Below are 16007 nucleotides of genomic sequence, written 5' to 3' on the forward strand. Positions count from 1 at the left end.
AGGAGATTGAGGGGAGATTTGATAGAAATACACAAAATTTGGAGTGGTAGAGATTGGATAAATGCAAATAGGCTTTTCCCACGGAGATTGGGTGAGAATACAACTAGAAATCATGGGTTAAGGGTGAAAGAGGAACATGAGGGGGGACTTCGTCACTCGGAGTATGGTAGGAGCGTGGAATGAGCTGCCAGAAGATGTGGTGGATGTGGGCTCGTTTGCAACATTCAAGAGAAATTTGGATAGGTACATAGACGGGAGGGGTATGAAGGGCTATGATCCGGGTGCTGGTCGGTGGAACTAGGCAGATTAATAGATACACTCACTAGATGGGCCGAAGGGACCCTTTCTGTGCTGTAGTGACTGTGACCCTGCCAGGGACACTCCGTTCCCGGGGAAGACTGACCTCCCCGGAACGCCCCCCTCCAGGGACTGACCGCCCACCCCCACATCCCACGCTTCTAGCCTGAATGAGACATCGACCGAACTTCTGCATTGATGTGGCGCCGGCTCATTGTCCTACACACCTCACCCAGGACTCAAATTTCGCTGGCGAGAACTGCGACAACCAGATCGTGCACCGCAAGATCCCACCGACGGCATCGAACTGGCGCCCAGAGGTGTCAGTGGTGTTTAACCCAGCTCGCCCCCTGTTCCTCGCCCGAGGGTGACCAGTGGTACCTCCGACCCTTGCCCAGCACTGCGGTCGCGGAGACGGCCGGACTTGGAGCAAGACTCTGTTCTGATGGCATGGAACGGTTGTGGGCTAGCTGCTCACGAACACGCCTCCCGGTTTATTCCGTGACCGTGCCCGCCCAGAGAAATGGACGGGCTTCTCTAGATTTGCCAGGTTACCTGGTGGGGAGCGGGTAAGATGGAGAATTGGTCAACGTTCCCGGGAAGACACTGGTTCGTTGACCCTTCCTCAGGACCCCGGCCGCTGAACAGCTCCACTCTCACGCTGCAGCGGGTCTCGATTAGACAAACTGGTTGGACAGTTCCTGCCGCTATTTCAATCTCTCACATTTCTCACAGAAGTTCCAGGGCTCTGGCCCTGTCTCGCTGCAGTTTGAAAGAATGAGGGGGTGGATCTCATCGAAACCTATCGAATATTGAAAGGCCTAGACAGTGGATGTGGAGAAGATGTTTCCTATAGTGGGCGAGTCTAGGGAACAAACTCACACAGAGGGATGCCATTTAAAACAGAGATGCGGAGGAATTTCTTTAGTCCGAGCGTGGTGAATCTGTGGAATCCATTGCCGCAGCGGCCGTGGAGGCCAAGTCATTGGAAATACTCAAAGCGAAGTTTGACAGGTCCTTGATTTGTCGGGGTGTCAAAGGTTACGGGGAGAAGGCAGGAGAACGGGGATGTGAGGAAAAATAAATCAGCCACGATGGGATAGCAGAGCAGACTTAATGGGCCAAATGGCCTGATTCTCCTGTTGTGGCTTTATGGTCTTAGTTGAAGGTAATTTAATTTGGCAATTAAGAGAAACACAAACACTATCCACTGTGAACATTGATGAGGGTCGTCAGGTTATTGAACGATATTAACCAGCTGGTAAACGGGACTGAGCAACAGCAGATAAAACGTAATCTCGGTAAATGCAGGGCGGGGGGACGGGGAGCCGGCTGGTCTGATATGGGTAGCACATAAGACATAGCAGCAGATTAGAATCTGCTCCACCATTTTGTCATGCCTGATTTATTATCCCTTTCACCCATTTTCCTGTCTTTCTCCCCGTAACCTTTGACGCCTTAACTAATCAAGAACCTATCAACCTCCGCGTTAAATATATCCAATGACTTGGTCTTCACAGCTGTCTGTGGCAATGAATTCCACAGATTCACTACCCTCTACCTAAAAAGAATTCCTCAATGTTTTTGTCCTCAATATTCTGAGGCTGTGCCCTCTGGTCCTAGACTCATCCTCGTCACATCCCCTCTACCTAGGCCTTTCAATGTTCGATAGGTTTCCATGGGACCTCACCCCCCCATCCCTCCATTCTTCTGACCTCCAGCGGCACAGACCTGGAGCCACCATACGGTAACCATTTCATCCCCACAGTCGTTCTCATGAACCTCCCCTGAACCCTCTCCAGTATCAGTGCATCTCTTCTCAGATAAGGGGCCCAAAGCTGCTCACGTTACTCCAAGTGCAACCTGACCTGTGCCTTATACAGCCTCAGCATTACATCCTTGCTTTTATATTCTAGTCCTTTCGAAATGAATGCCAACATTGCACTTGCCTTCCTCACCACTGACTCATCCTGCAAGTTAAACTTCAGCGAACCCTGCACCACAGACAGCAGCGTCCCGAGAGGGCCGAGGAACAGAGTACTTCCTTGAAGGTGACAGCACAGGGAGGGAGGGTAGACAGGATATTGGCCTTCATCAGCAAGAGTACGTGGAGTAGAGTTTTATAAAACATTGGTCGGACCAGACCTGGAGTATTAACTGCAGTTGTGGTTATCACACTCCAGGAGGATGTGATTACATTGCAGAGAATCCTAGAACAGTACAGCACAACAATAAACCATTCGGTCCATCTAGTCCATGCCAACTATTATTCTGCATATTCCATTCACCCCACACGTGGACCATAGCCCTCCCATCCATGTACTTATTCAAACTTCCCTTGAATGTTGAAATCTAACCCACACCCACTCCCTCCACTAGCAGCTCGTCCCACGTCCTCACTATCCTCTGAGTGAAGTTCCCCTTGAATATTACACCTTTCACCCTTGACCCTTGACCTCTAGTTCTATAAGAGATTCACCTGGGGTTGCTGGGATGGAGGGGTTCGGTTACGAGGAGATACTGGAAAGGCTGAGTTTCTTCTTTCTGGGGTGGAGACCTGATGAGGCTTATGAAATAATGAGCGACATAGACAGGGTTTCCAGTGCCCACTGATACACCAGCCATGATGGAATGGGAAAGCAGACTCAGAGGGCCAAATGGCCCGAACCTGCTGCTATGCCTTATGGTTTGAACAGGAGAGGGTTTGCACTGATCCAGGAAATACAACCAGCAGCCCTTCCAGCCGGGGGTGGCACATGCTGTAGTGGTCAGCACGATGCTATTACAGTGCCAGAGACCTCCGATCAATTCCCATCACAGTCTGTACGTTCTCCTCGTGACTGTGTTGGCTTCCCTGGATGTCCGGCTTCTGCCCAGAGCTGTATGGGCCAGTAGGGTAACTGAGCGGTGCAGGCTTGTTGGGCTGGAAGGGCCTGTATCTCTGAATAAATAAACTGAGTAAAGCTTCCCATCAGAGGGTTAACCAAATCAAAGCTCATGGACCAATCCCTGACCAATGGCAGCTGTGTGAAGAATTGCAGAGTTAACCTGTTCAGCTCCGAGATCCACAATTTAAAAATTTCCTTTCATTAATTCATGCTGATTAATACATGTTGTGATTGCATGTTTCGCTGGTATCAGAATTATATGTGCTTTACAAAGTTGTGGAAACGGCCCTGTCCATCACAGGTAAAGCCCTCCCAACCATCGAGCACACCGACATGAAACGCTGTCATACGAAAGCAGCATCCATCGTCAGAGGTCCTCTCCACCCAGGCCACGCTCTTTTCTCACTGCTACCATCAGGTAGAAGGTACAGGAGCATCAGGACTCATTAATATAGGTTCAGGGACAGTTACTACACCTCAACCATCAGGCTCTTGAACCAAAGGGATAACTTCACTCAACTGCACTTGCCCCATCGTTCAAATGTTCCCACAACCCATGGACTCAGTTTCATGGACTCTTTGTCTCATGTTCTTGATATTTATTGCTTTAGTGCTGCATGGGAAGTAGGGGTTTAAACTAGAGCTGCAGGGGATTAGGAACCAGAGTACCAGAACAGTTAGTGGAGAGGTTGTGGAGGCCGATGTTGTTAAGACGTCAGGAATTAAAAGGTTGAGCATGGTGCGACTAGTGTCCTGAGCTGTGTATATCTCAATGCAAGAAGTACCATAGGAAAGGCAGATGAGCCAAGGAAATGGATCAACACCTGAAATTATAATATTGTAGCCATTAGATAAAATAAGATAAGATAGATACTTTATTGATCCCTAACAAAATTACATTGTCAAAGTAGCATTACAAGTGCAGAGATGTACAAATATTAATAGAGAAGTAAGAAAAAATAAAAAAATAAGTTACCTCAATGTCTAATGTGGGTGGGGGGGGGGGCATCATCACTTCCTGCCTATAGACTGACTCATTATAGAGCCTGATGGCCGAGGGTAAGAATGACCTCATACGGCGTTCTTTGGAGCAGCACAGTTGTCTGGTCTGTTACTGAAAGTGCTCCTCTGTTCAGCCAAGGTGGCATGCAGAGGGTGAGAAACATTGTCCAGAATTGCCAGGATTTTCCTTTGTTCTACCGCAGCCTCCAATGTGTCCAGTTTGACTCCCATAACAGAGCTAGTCTTTCTAATCAGTTTATTGAGCCTGTTGGCATCACCCATGTTGATTCCATTGCCCCAGCACACCACCACATAGAAGATTGTACTGGCGACAACAGACTGGTAAACATGTGAAGGAGAGGCCTGCGTACTCCAAAAAACCCCAGCTTCCTCAGGAAGTAGCGGTGACTCTGGCCCTTCTTGTACACAGCCTCTGTGTTGTTGCTCCACTCAAGTCTGTCATCCAGGTGCACTCCCGGGTACTTGTAGGTCTTCACCACATCCACGTCCTCACCATCAATAGTAACAGGGAGCAGTACAGGCTCAGTCTTCCTAAAGTCCGTCACCATCTCCTTTGTCTTGCTGATGTTGAGCGGCAGATGATTCAGCTTGCACCGTTTGACAAAGTCCTCCACCAGGGCCCTGTATTCATCCTCCCGTCCGCCCTTTACACACCCAACTATTGCTGAGTCATCAGCGAATTTCTGCAGATGTCAAGACTCAGTGTTGTATCTAAAGTCTGAGACTTTAGTGATACTCTATTTAGATGTGAAAGAGCAGGAAGGATTAAAGGAGGAGGGGTGGTGGTAACTAGTGCAGGAAAATATCTTGGCAGTGCTCAGTCAGACAGACGAGAGAGCTCATCTAGTGAGGCGGAACTGAGGAATAAGAAAGACAGGATCATGTTCATGGGGCTATATTACAGACCACCCAACAGTCTGAAGAATTTAGAGGAACAAATTTGTAGAAAGATCTCAGACTGTTGCAAGAAACATAAGATTGTTATAGTAGGTGGTTTTAAATGTTCACGTATTGACTGGGACTCCCATACTGTAACAGGACTAGATGGGATAGAATTTGTCAAATGTGTTCAGGAAGGTTTCTTAAACAGTACAAAGAAGTCCCAATGAGAGAGTGTGTGATACTTGATCTGCTATTATGGGATGAGACGGGGCAAGTGACAGACATTTGTGTAGGGGAACAATGTGCTTCTAGTCACCACAATGCCATTAGTTTCAAAATAAATATCCAAAATAATTGGTCTGGTCTACAGGTTGAAATTCTAAATAGGGGAAAGGCCAATTTTGATGCTATCAGAAAGGATCTGGCCAGTGTGGATTAGGACAGGCTGCTTTCTGGCAAAGGTGTACTTGGTAAGTGGGAGGCCTTCAAAACTGAAATTTTGAGAGTACAAAGCTTCTATTTGCCTGTCAGAATAAAAGGCAAAGATAACAGGTTAGGGAGCTTAGGGTTTTAAGAGATATTGAGGCCTTGGTTATGAGAAAAAGGAGGTGAATAGCAGGTATAGGCAAGTAGGAACAAATGAGGTGTTCATGGACTACATAGACAGACGTCTTGCCTCAGCAAGGACCTGGACCCACTGCAATTTGCCTATCGCCACAATAGGTCAACAGCAGACGCAATCTCAATGGCTCTTCGCACAGCTTTAGGCCACCTGGACAATGCAAACACTATTTCAGGAGACTGTTCATCGACTATAGCTCAGTATTTAACACCATCATTCCCACAATCCTGATTGAGAAGTTGCAGAACCTGGGCCTCTGTACCTCTCTCTGCAACTGGATCCTTGACTTCCTAACCAGGAGACCACAGTCTGTGCAGATTGGTGATAACATCTCCTCACTGACGATCAACACTGGTGCACCTCAGGAGTGTGTGCTTAGCCCACTGCTCTACTCTCTATATACACATGACTATGTGGTTAGGCATAGCTCAAATACCATCTATAAATTTGCTGACGATACAACCATTGTTGGTAGAATCTCAGGTGGTGATGAGAGGGCGTACAGGAGTGAGATATGCCAACAAGTGGAGTGGTGCCACAGCAACAACCTGGCACTCCACGTCAGTAAGACAAAAGAGCTGATTGTGGACTTCGGGAAGGGTAAGACGAAGGAACACATACCAATCTTCATAGAGGGATCAGAAGTGGAGAGAGTGAGCAGTTTCAAGTTCCTGTGTGTCAAGATCTCTGAGGATCTAAACTGGTGCCAACATATCGATGTAGTTATAAAAAAGGCAAGACAGCCGCTATACTTCATTACGAGATTGAAGAGATTTGGCATGTTAACAAATACACTCAAAAACTTTTATGGTTGTACTGTGGAGAGCATTCTGACAGGCTGCATCACTGTCTGGTATGGGGGGGTGCTACTGCACAGGACTGAAAGAAGCTGCAGAAAATTGTAAATCTAGTCAGCTCCATCTTGGGAACTAGCCTACAAAGGACATCTTCAGGGAGTGGTGTCTCAGAAAGGCAGTGCCCAGGGCATGCCCTTTTCTCACTGCTACCATCAGGTAGGAGATACAGAAGCCTGAAGGCACACACTCAGCGATTCAGGAACAGCTTCTTCCCCTCTGCCATCAGATTCCTGAATGGACATTGAAGCTTTGGACACTGCCTCACTACCTCAATTTTTTTAATATACAGTATTTCTGTTTTTGCACATTTTAAAAAATCTATTCAATATACATAATTGATTTACTTGTTTATTTATTATTGTTTTTATTTTATTTATTATTACTTATTTTTCTCTTTCTGCTAGATTATGTATTGCATTGAACTGCTGCTGCTAAGTTAACTAATTTCACATCACATGCCAGTGATAATAAACCTGATTCTGAATATAGTATTAATAGTAAGACTCTTGGCAGTGTGGAGGATCAGAGGGATCTTGGGGTCTGAGTCCATAGGACACTCAAAGCAGGTGCGCAGGTTGACTGTGTAATTAAGAAGGCGTATGGTGCATTGGCCTTCATCAATCGTGGGATTGAGTTTAAGAGCCGAGAGGTAATATTACAGCTATATAGGACCCTGGTCAGACCCCACTTGGAGTACTGTGCTCAGTTCTGGTCACCTCACTACAGGAAGGATGTGGAAACTATAGAAAGGGTGCAGAGGAGATTTACAAGGATGTTGTCTAGATTGAGGAGCATGCATTATGAAAACAGATTGAGTGAACTCAGCCTTTTCTCCTTGGAGCGACGAAGGATGAGAGGTGACCTGATAGAAATATATAAGATGATGAGAGGCATTGATCGAGTGGATAGTCAGAGGCTTTTTACCAGGGCTGAAATGGCTTGCACGAGAGGCACAGTTTTAATGTGCTGGGGAGTAGGTACAGAGGAGATATCAGGAGTAAGTTTTTTACGCAGAGAGTGATGAGTGCGTGGAACGGGCTGCCGGCGACGGTGGTGGAGGTGGAAACGATAGGGTCTTTTAAGAGACTCCTGGACAGCTACATGGAGCTCAGAAAAATAGAGGGCTATGGGTAACCCTAGTAATTTCTACAGTAAGTACATGTTGGGCACAGAATTGTGGGCCAAAGGGCTTGTATATGCTGTAGGTTTTCTATGTTTCCATCCAAATGCTTATATATCTGGTTCCTCAGAATACCTTCCAATAACTTACTCACTACTGATGTCAGGCTCACTGAGTAATGACTAGCTCTTTTGATCTTCTGCCAGCCGTCCCCTCACCTCCTTCACTATTCCCCTTTCCCATTTCCCTCCCTCAGCTTATCTACCTCCCTTCCCATCACCTCCCTCTGGGAAACTATTATGGGAATCATGTGTAGGCCTCTAAGTAGTAGCAAGGATGTGGGGTTGAGATTGCAAAGGGAGTTGGAAAAGGCAAGCAATAAGGTAATAGTCACAATTGTAATGGGGGCTTCAATATGCAGTGGGATTGGGAATATCAGATTGGTGTCAGATCGCAAGAGAGGGAATTTGTTGAATGCCTACGAGATGGCATTTTAGAGCAGCTTGTGCTTGAGTCTACTCAGGGAAAGGCCATCTTAGATTGGGTATTGTGTAATAACCCAGATCTTATTAGCAAGCTTAATGTAAAGGAACCCGTAGGAGCCAGTGATCATAATGTGATTGAATTCATACTGCAATTTGAGAGGGAGAAGCACAAGTCTCACATACAGTATCAGTATCACAATGCAATAAAGGGAATTACAGAGGCATGAGAGAGGAGCTTGCCCAGGTGGATTGGAGGAGGATACTGGCAGGGATGATGGCAGAGCAGAGCTGGCTGAAGTTTCTGGGAATAGTTCACAAGCCACAGGATAGATATCTCCCACAGAAGAAGTAAACATAGAAAATAGGTGTAGAAGTAGGCCATTCAGCCCTTCGAGCCTGCACTGCCATTCAGTGTGATCATGGCTGATCATCCAACTCAGAACCCTGTACCAGCCTTCCCTCCATACCCCCGATCCCTTTAGCCACAAGGGCCATATCTAACTCCCTCTTAAATATAGCCAATGAACTGGCCTCAACTGTTTCCTGTGGCAGAGAATTCCACAGATTCACCACTCTCTGTGTGAAGAAGTTTTTCCTAATCTCGGTCCTAAAAGGCTTCCCCTCTATCCTCAAACTGTGACCCCTCGTTCTGGACTTCCCCAACATCAGGAACAATCTTCCTGCATCTAGCCTGTCCAATCCCTTCAGGATTTTATACGTTTCAATTAGATCCCCCCTCAATCTTCTAAATTCCAGAGAGTATAAGCCTAGTCGATCCAGTCTTTCATCATATGAAAGTCCTGCCATCCCAGGAATCAATCTGGTGAACCTTCTTTTTACTCCTTCTATGGCAAAGATGTCTTTCCTCAGATTAGGGGACCAAAACTGCACACAATACTCCAGGTGTGGTCTCACCAAGGCCTTGTACAACTGCAGTAGTACCTCCCTGCTCCTGTACTCGAATCCTCTCGCTATAAATGCCAGCATACCATTCGCCTTTTTCACCATCTGCTGTACCTGCATGCCCACTTTCAATGACTGGTGTATAATGACACCCAGGTCTCGTTGCACCTCCCCTTTTCCTAATCGGCCACCATTCAGATAATAATCTGTTTTCCTGTTTTTGCTACCAAAGTGGATAACTTCATATTTATCCACATTAAATTGCATCTGCCATGAATTTGCCCACTCACCTAACCTATCCAAGTCACCCTGCATCCTCTTAGCATCCTCCTCACAGCTAACACTGCCACCCAGCTTCGTGTCATCCGCAAACTTGGAGATGCCGCATTTAATTCCCTCATCCAAGTCATTAATGTACATTGTAAACAACCGGGGTCCCAGCACTGAGCCTTGCGGTACCCCACTAGTCACTGCCTGCCATTCTGAAAAGGTCCCGTTTATTCCCACTCTTTGCTTCCTGTCTGCCAACCAATTCTCTATCCACATCAATACCTTACCCCCAATACCGAGTGCTTTAAGTTTGCACACTAATCTCCTGTGTGGGACCTTGTCAAAAGCCTTTTGAAAATCCAAATATACCACACCCACTGGTTCTCCCCTATCCAGTCTACTAGTTACATCCTCAAAAAATTCTATGAGATTCGTCAGACATGATTTTCCTTTCACAAGTCCACGCTGACTTTGTCCGATGATTTCACTGCTTTCCAAATGTGCTGTTATCACATCTTTGATAACTGACTCCAGCAGTTTCCCCACCACCGACGTTAGGCTAACCGGTCTATAATTCCCCGGTTTCTCTTTCCCTCCTTTTTTAAAAAGCGGGGTTACATTAGCCACCCTCCAATCCTCAGGAACTAGCCCAGAATCTAACAAGTTTTGAAAAATTATCACTAATGCAGCCACTATTTCTTGGGCTACTTCCTTAAGCACTCTGGGATGCAGACCATCTGGCCCTGGGGATTTATCTGCCTTTAATCCCTTCAATTTACCTAACACTACTTCCCTACTAACATGTATTTCCCTCAGTTCCTCCATCTCACTAGACCCTCTGTCCCCTACTATTTCCAGAAGATTATTTATGTCCTCCTTAGTGAAGACAGAACCAAAGTAGTTATTCAATTGGTCTGCCATGTCCTTGTTCCCCATAATCAATTCACCTGTTTCTGTCTGTAGGGGATCTACATTCGCCTTAACCAATCTTTTTCTTTTCACATGTCTATAAAAGCTTTTACAGTCAGTTTTTATGTTCCTTGCCAGTTTTCTCTCATAATCTTTTTTCCCTTTCCTAATTAAGCCCTTTGTCCTCCTCTGCTGGACTCTGAATTTCTCCCAGTCCTCAGGTGAGCCACTTTTTCTGGCTAATTTGTATGTTTCTTCTTTGGAATTGATACTATCCCTAATTTCCCTTGTCAGCCACGGGTGCACTACCTCCCCTGGTTTATTCTTTTGCCAAACTGGGATGAACAATTGTTGTAGTTCATCCATGCGATCTTTAAATGCTTGCCATTGTATATCCACCGTCAACCCTTTAAGTATCATTTGCCAGTCTATCTTAGCTAATTCACGTCTCATACCTTCAAAGTTACCCTTCTTTAAGTTGAGAACCTTTGTTTCTGAATTAACTATGTCACTCTCCATCTTAATGAAGAATTCCACCATATTATGGTCACTCTTACCCAAGGGGCCTCTCACGACAAGATTGCTAACTAACCCTTCCTCATTGCTCAATACCCAGTCTAGAATGGCCTGCTCTCTAGTTGGTTCCTCGACATGTTGGTTCAAAAAACCATCCCACATACATTCCAAGAAATCCTCTTCCTCAGCACCCTTACCAATTTGGTTCACCCAATCTATATGTGGATTGAAGTCACCCATTATAACTGCTGTTCCTTTATTGCATGCATTTCTAATTTCCTGTTTAATGCCATCCCCAACCTCACTACTACTGTTAGGCGGCCTGTACACAACTCCCACCAGTGTTTTCTTCCCTTTATTGTTATGCAGCTCTACCCTTATCAATTCCACATCCTCCCGGCTTATGTCCTTCCTTTCTATTGCGTTAATCTCCTCTCTAACCAGCAATGCTACCCCACCTCCTTTTCTTTCATGTCTATCCCTCCTGAATATTGAATATCCCTGAATGTTGAGCTCCCATCCTTGGTCACCCTGGAGCCGTGTCTCTGTGATCCCAACTATATCATTTTCATTAATAACAATCTGCACTTTTAATTCATCCACCTTGTACTTCTCAAGTGGCAGGGGTAGGCAACCTTAACTGACAAGGGAAGTTAAGGACTGCATAAAAAGCCAAGAAAAGGGCATGTAAGGTAGCAAAAGTGAGTGGGAAGTTGGATGATTGGGAAGCTTTTAAAATCCAACAAAAGGCAACTAAAAAGTTATAAAAAGGGAAATGATGAAATATGAGGGCAAATTAGCCAATAATATAAAGCAGGACAATATAAGTTTTTTTTCCAGTTATATAAAGAGTAAAAGGGAGGTGAGAGTTGATATTGGACCACTGGAAAATGATACTGGTGAGGTGGTAATGGGGGACAAAGAAATAGCAGATGAACTTAATGGGTACTTTGCATTTGACTTCACTGTGGAAGCCACCAGCAGTGTGCCCGAGGTCCGTGAGTGTCAGGGAGCAGGAGTGAGTGCCATTGCTATCACAAAGGAAAAAGTGCAGGCAAACTCAAAGGTCTTAAGATGAATAAGTCACTTGAACCAGATGGACTGCAACTCAAGAGTCCTGAGAGAGGTTGCTGAAGAGATAACGGATGATTTGGTCATGATCTTTCAAGAATCACTTGATTCTGGCATGGTCCTGGTGGACTGGAAGATTACAAATGTCACACCACTCTTTAAGAAGGAAGGAAGGCAAAAGAAAGGAAATTGTAGGCCAGTTATTCTAACCTCAGTAGTTGGGAAAGTGTTGGAGTCTACTATTAAGGATGAGGTTTTGGGATACTTGGAGACTTATGATAAAATAAGTCAAAATCAACATGGGTTCTGTAAAGGGAAATTTTGCCTGACAAACCTGTTAGAGTTCTTTGAGGAAGTAACAAGCATGGTGGACAGAGGAGAGGTAGTGGATGACTTACTTGGATTTTCAGAAGGCATTTAATAAGGTGCCTCACATGAAGCTGCTTAACAAGATAAAATCGTATGGCGTTACAGGAAAGACACTGGCATGGATAGTGGAATGGCTGACAGGCAGGAGGCAGCGAGTGGGAATAAAAGGGGCCTTTTCTGGTTGGCTTCCAGTGACCATTGGTGTTCCTCAGAGGTCTGTAATGGGACCGATACTTTTCACATTGCTTGTCAATGATTTGGATAATAGGATTTTAAATGCAAACAACAGGAATTCTGCAGATGCTGGAAATTCAAGCAACATACATCAAAGTTGCTGGTGAACGCAGCAGGCCAGGCAGCATCTCTAGGAAGAGGTGCAGTTGACGTTTCAGGCCGAGACCCTTTGTCAGGACTAACTGAAGGAAGAGTGAGTAAGGGATTTGAAAGCTGGAGGGGGAGGGGGAGATCCAAAATGATAGGAGAAGACAGGAGGGGGAGGGATAGAGCCGAGAGCTGGACAGGTGATAGGCAAAAGAGGATACGAGAGGATCATGGGACAGGTGGTCCGGGAAGAAAGACAAGGGGGGGGGTGACCCAGAGGATGGGCAAGAGGTATATTCAGAGGGACAGAGGGAGAAAAAGGAGAGTGAGAGAAAGAATGTGTGCATAAAAATGAGTAACAGATGGGGTACGAGGGGGAGGTGGGGCCTTAGCGGAAGTTAGAGAAGTCGATGTTCATGCCATCAGGTTGGAGGCTACCCAGACGGAATATAAGGTGTTGTTCCTCCAACCTGAGTGTGGCTTCATCTTTACAGTAGAGGAGGCCGTGAATAGACATGTCAGAATGGGAATGGGATGTGGAATTAAAATGTGTGGCCACTGGGAGATCCTGCTTTCTCTGGCGGACAGAGCGTAGATGTTCAGCAAAGCGGTCTCCCAGTCTGCGTCGGGTCCCGCCAATATATAAAAGGCCACATCGGGAGCACCGGACGCAGTATATCACCCCAGTCGACTCACAGGTGAAGTGATGCCTCACCTGGAAGGACTGTTTGGGGCCCTGAATGGTGGTAAGGGAGGAAGTGTAAGGGCATGTGTAGCACTTGTTCCGCTTACACGGATAAGTGCCAGGAGGGAGATCAGTGGGGAGGGATGGGGGGGACAAATGGACAAGGGAGTTGTGTAGGGAGCGATCCCTGCGGAATGCAGAGAGAGGGGAGGAGGGAAAGATGTGCTTAGTGGTGGGATCCCGTTGGAGGTGGCAGAAGTTACGGAGAATAATATGTTGGACCCGGAGGCTGGTGGGGTGGTAGGTGAGGACCAGGGGAACCCTATTCCTAGTGGGGTGGTGGGAGGATGGAGTGAGAGCAGATGTACGTGATATGGGGGAGATGCGTTTAAGAGCAGAGTTGATAGTGGAGGAAGGGAAGCCCCTTTCTTTAAAAAATGAAGACATCTCCCTCGTCCTAGAATGAAAAAAAATCCCCTTCTCGCAATTCCTCCGTCTCCGCCGCATCTGCTCTCAGGATGAGGCTTTTCATTCTAGGACGAGGGAGATGTCTTCATTTTTTAAAGAAAGGGGCTTCCCTTCCTCCACTATCAACTCTGCTCTTAAACGCATCTCCCCCATTTCACGTACATCTGCTCTCACTCCATCCTCCCACCACCCCACTAGGAATAGGGTTCCCCTGGTCCTCACCTACCACCCCACCAGCCTCCGGGTCCAACATATTATTCTCCGTAACTTCCGCCACCTCCAACGGGATCCCACCACTAAGCACATCTTTCCCTCCCCGCCTCTCTCTGCATTCCGCAGGGATCGCTCCCTACACAACTCCCTTGTCCATTCGTCCCCCCCATCCCTCCCCACTGATCTCCCTCCTGGCACTTATCCGTGTAAGCGGAACAAGTGCTACACATGCCCTTACACTTCCTCCCTTACCACCATTCAGGGCCCCAAACAGTCCTTCCAGGTGAGGCAACACTTCACCTGTGAGTCGACTGGGGTGATATACTGCGTCCGGTGCTCCCGATGTGGCCTCTTATATATTGGTGAGACCCGACGCAGACCGGGAGACCGCCTTGCTGAACATCTACGCTCTGTCCGCCAGAGAAAGCAGGATCTCCCAGTGGCCACACATTTTAATTCCACATCCCATTCCCATTCTGACATGTCTATTCACGGCCTCCTCTACTGTAAAGATGAAGCCACACTCAGGTTGGAGGAACAACACCTTATATTCCGTCTGGGTAGCCTCCAACCTGATGGCATGAACATTGACTTCTCTAACTTCCGCTAAGGCCCCACCTCCCCCTCGTACCCCATCTGTCACTCTTTTTTATGCACACATTCTTTCTCTCACTCTCCTTTTTCTCCCTCTGTCCCTCTGAATATACCTCTTGCCCATCCTCTGGGTCACCCCCCCCCTTTTCTTTCTTCCCGGACCTCCTGTCCCATGATCCTCTCGTATCCCCTTTTGCCTATCACCTGTCCAGCTCTCGGCTCTATCCCTCCCCCTCCTGTCTTCTCCTATCATTTTGCATCTCCCCCTACCCCCTCCAGCTTTCAAATCCCTTACTCACTCTTCCTTCAGTTAGTCCTGACAAAGGGTCTCGGCCTGAAACGTCTACTGCGCCTCTTCCTATAGATGCTGCTTGGCCTGCTGCGTTCACCAGCAACTTTGATGGATAATAGGATTGATGGCTTTGTGGCAAAGTTTGTGGATGATACAAAGATAGATGGAGGGGTGGATAGTGGTGAGGAAGCAAAGCAATAGCAGCCAGACTTAGACACATTTGAAGAATTGGCAAAAAAGTGGCAGATGGAATGTATAATTATGCATTTTGATAAAAGGAACAATACTGCAGAGAATTATCTAAATGGGAGAAGGTTCCAGCATCAGAGATGCAGAGGGACTTCGGAGGCCTCGTGCAATACTCCCAGAAAGTTAATTTACAGGTTGAGTCTGATAAAGAAGGCAAATGCAATAGAATATAAAAGCAAGGAGATAATACTGAACCTTTTTAAGACACTAGTTAGGCTGCACTTTAGAGTATTGTCAACAGTTTTGGGCCCCATATCTCAGAAGGGATGTGTTATCACTGGGGAGAGTGCGGACAAGGTTCATGAGGATGATTCAGTGAATGAAGGATTAACATATGAGGAGTGTTTGACAGCTTTGAGCCTGTCCTCACTGGAATTTAGAAGAATGCATGGCATCTCATTGGAACCTACAGAACGTTGAAAGGACTAGATTGGGTGGATGTGGAGAGGATGTTTCCTCTGGTTGAGGTATCCAGAACTAGAGGGCAAAGCCTCAAAATTGAGGGGAGACCTTTTAGAACAGAGGTAAAAAGGAATTTTTTAGCTGGAGAGAAGTGAATCTGTGGAATGCTCTGCCACAGACTGTGGTAGAGGTGAATTCCATGGGTATACTTAGGGCAGAAGCTGATCAATTCCTGATCGGTCAGGGCATCAAAGGATATGGCGAGAAGGCAGGTGTATGGGGTTGAGTGGGATCCAGCATCAGCCATGATGGAATGGTGGAGCAGACATGATGGGCTGAATGGCCTAATTCTGTTACCATGTCTTATGATCTAATGGTGCTCCTTCCCCTTCCCTAGCCTTCTGTCCTCTCCTATCAGATTCCCCTTCTCCAGCTCCTTATCTCTTTCAGTAATTGACTTCCCAGCTCTTCACTTCACCCTACCCCCTCTCCTGGTTTTGCCTATCACCTACTACCTTGTATTTCTTTCTCCCTACCCCCAACTTCTTACTCCGACCTCATCTCTTTCTTC

Source organism: Mobula hypostoma, chromosome 9 (assembly GCF_963921235.1).
Source record: "Mobula hypostoma chromosome 9, sMobHyp1.1, whole genome shotgun sequence".
Classification (NCBI taxonomy): domain Eukaryota; kingdom Metazoa; phylum Chordata; class Chondrichthyes; order Myliobatiformes; family Myliobatidae; genus Mobula; species Mobula hypostoma.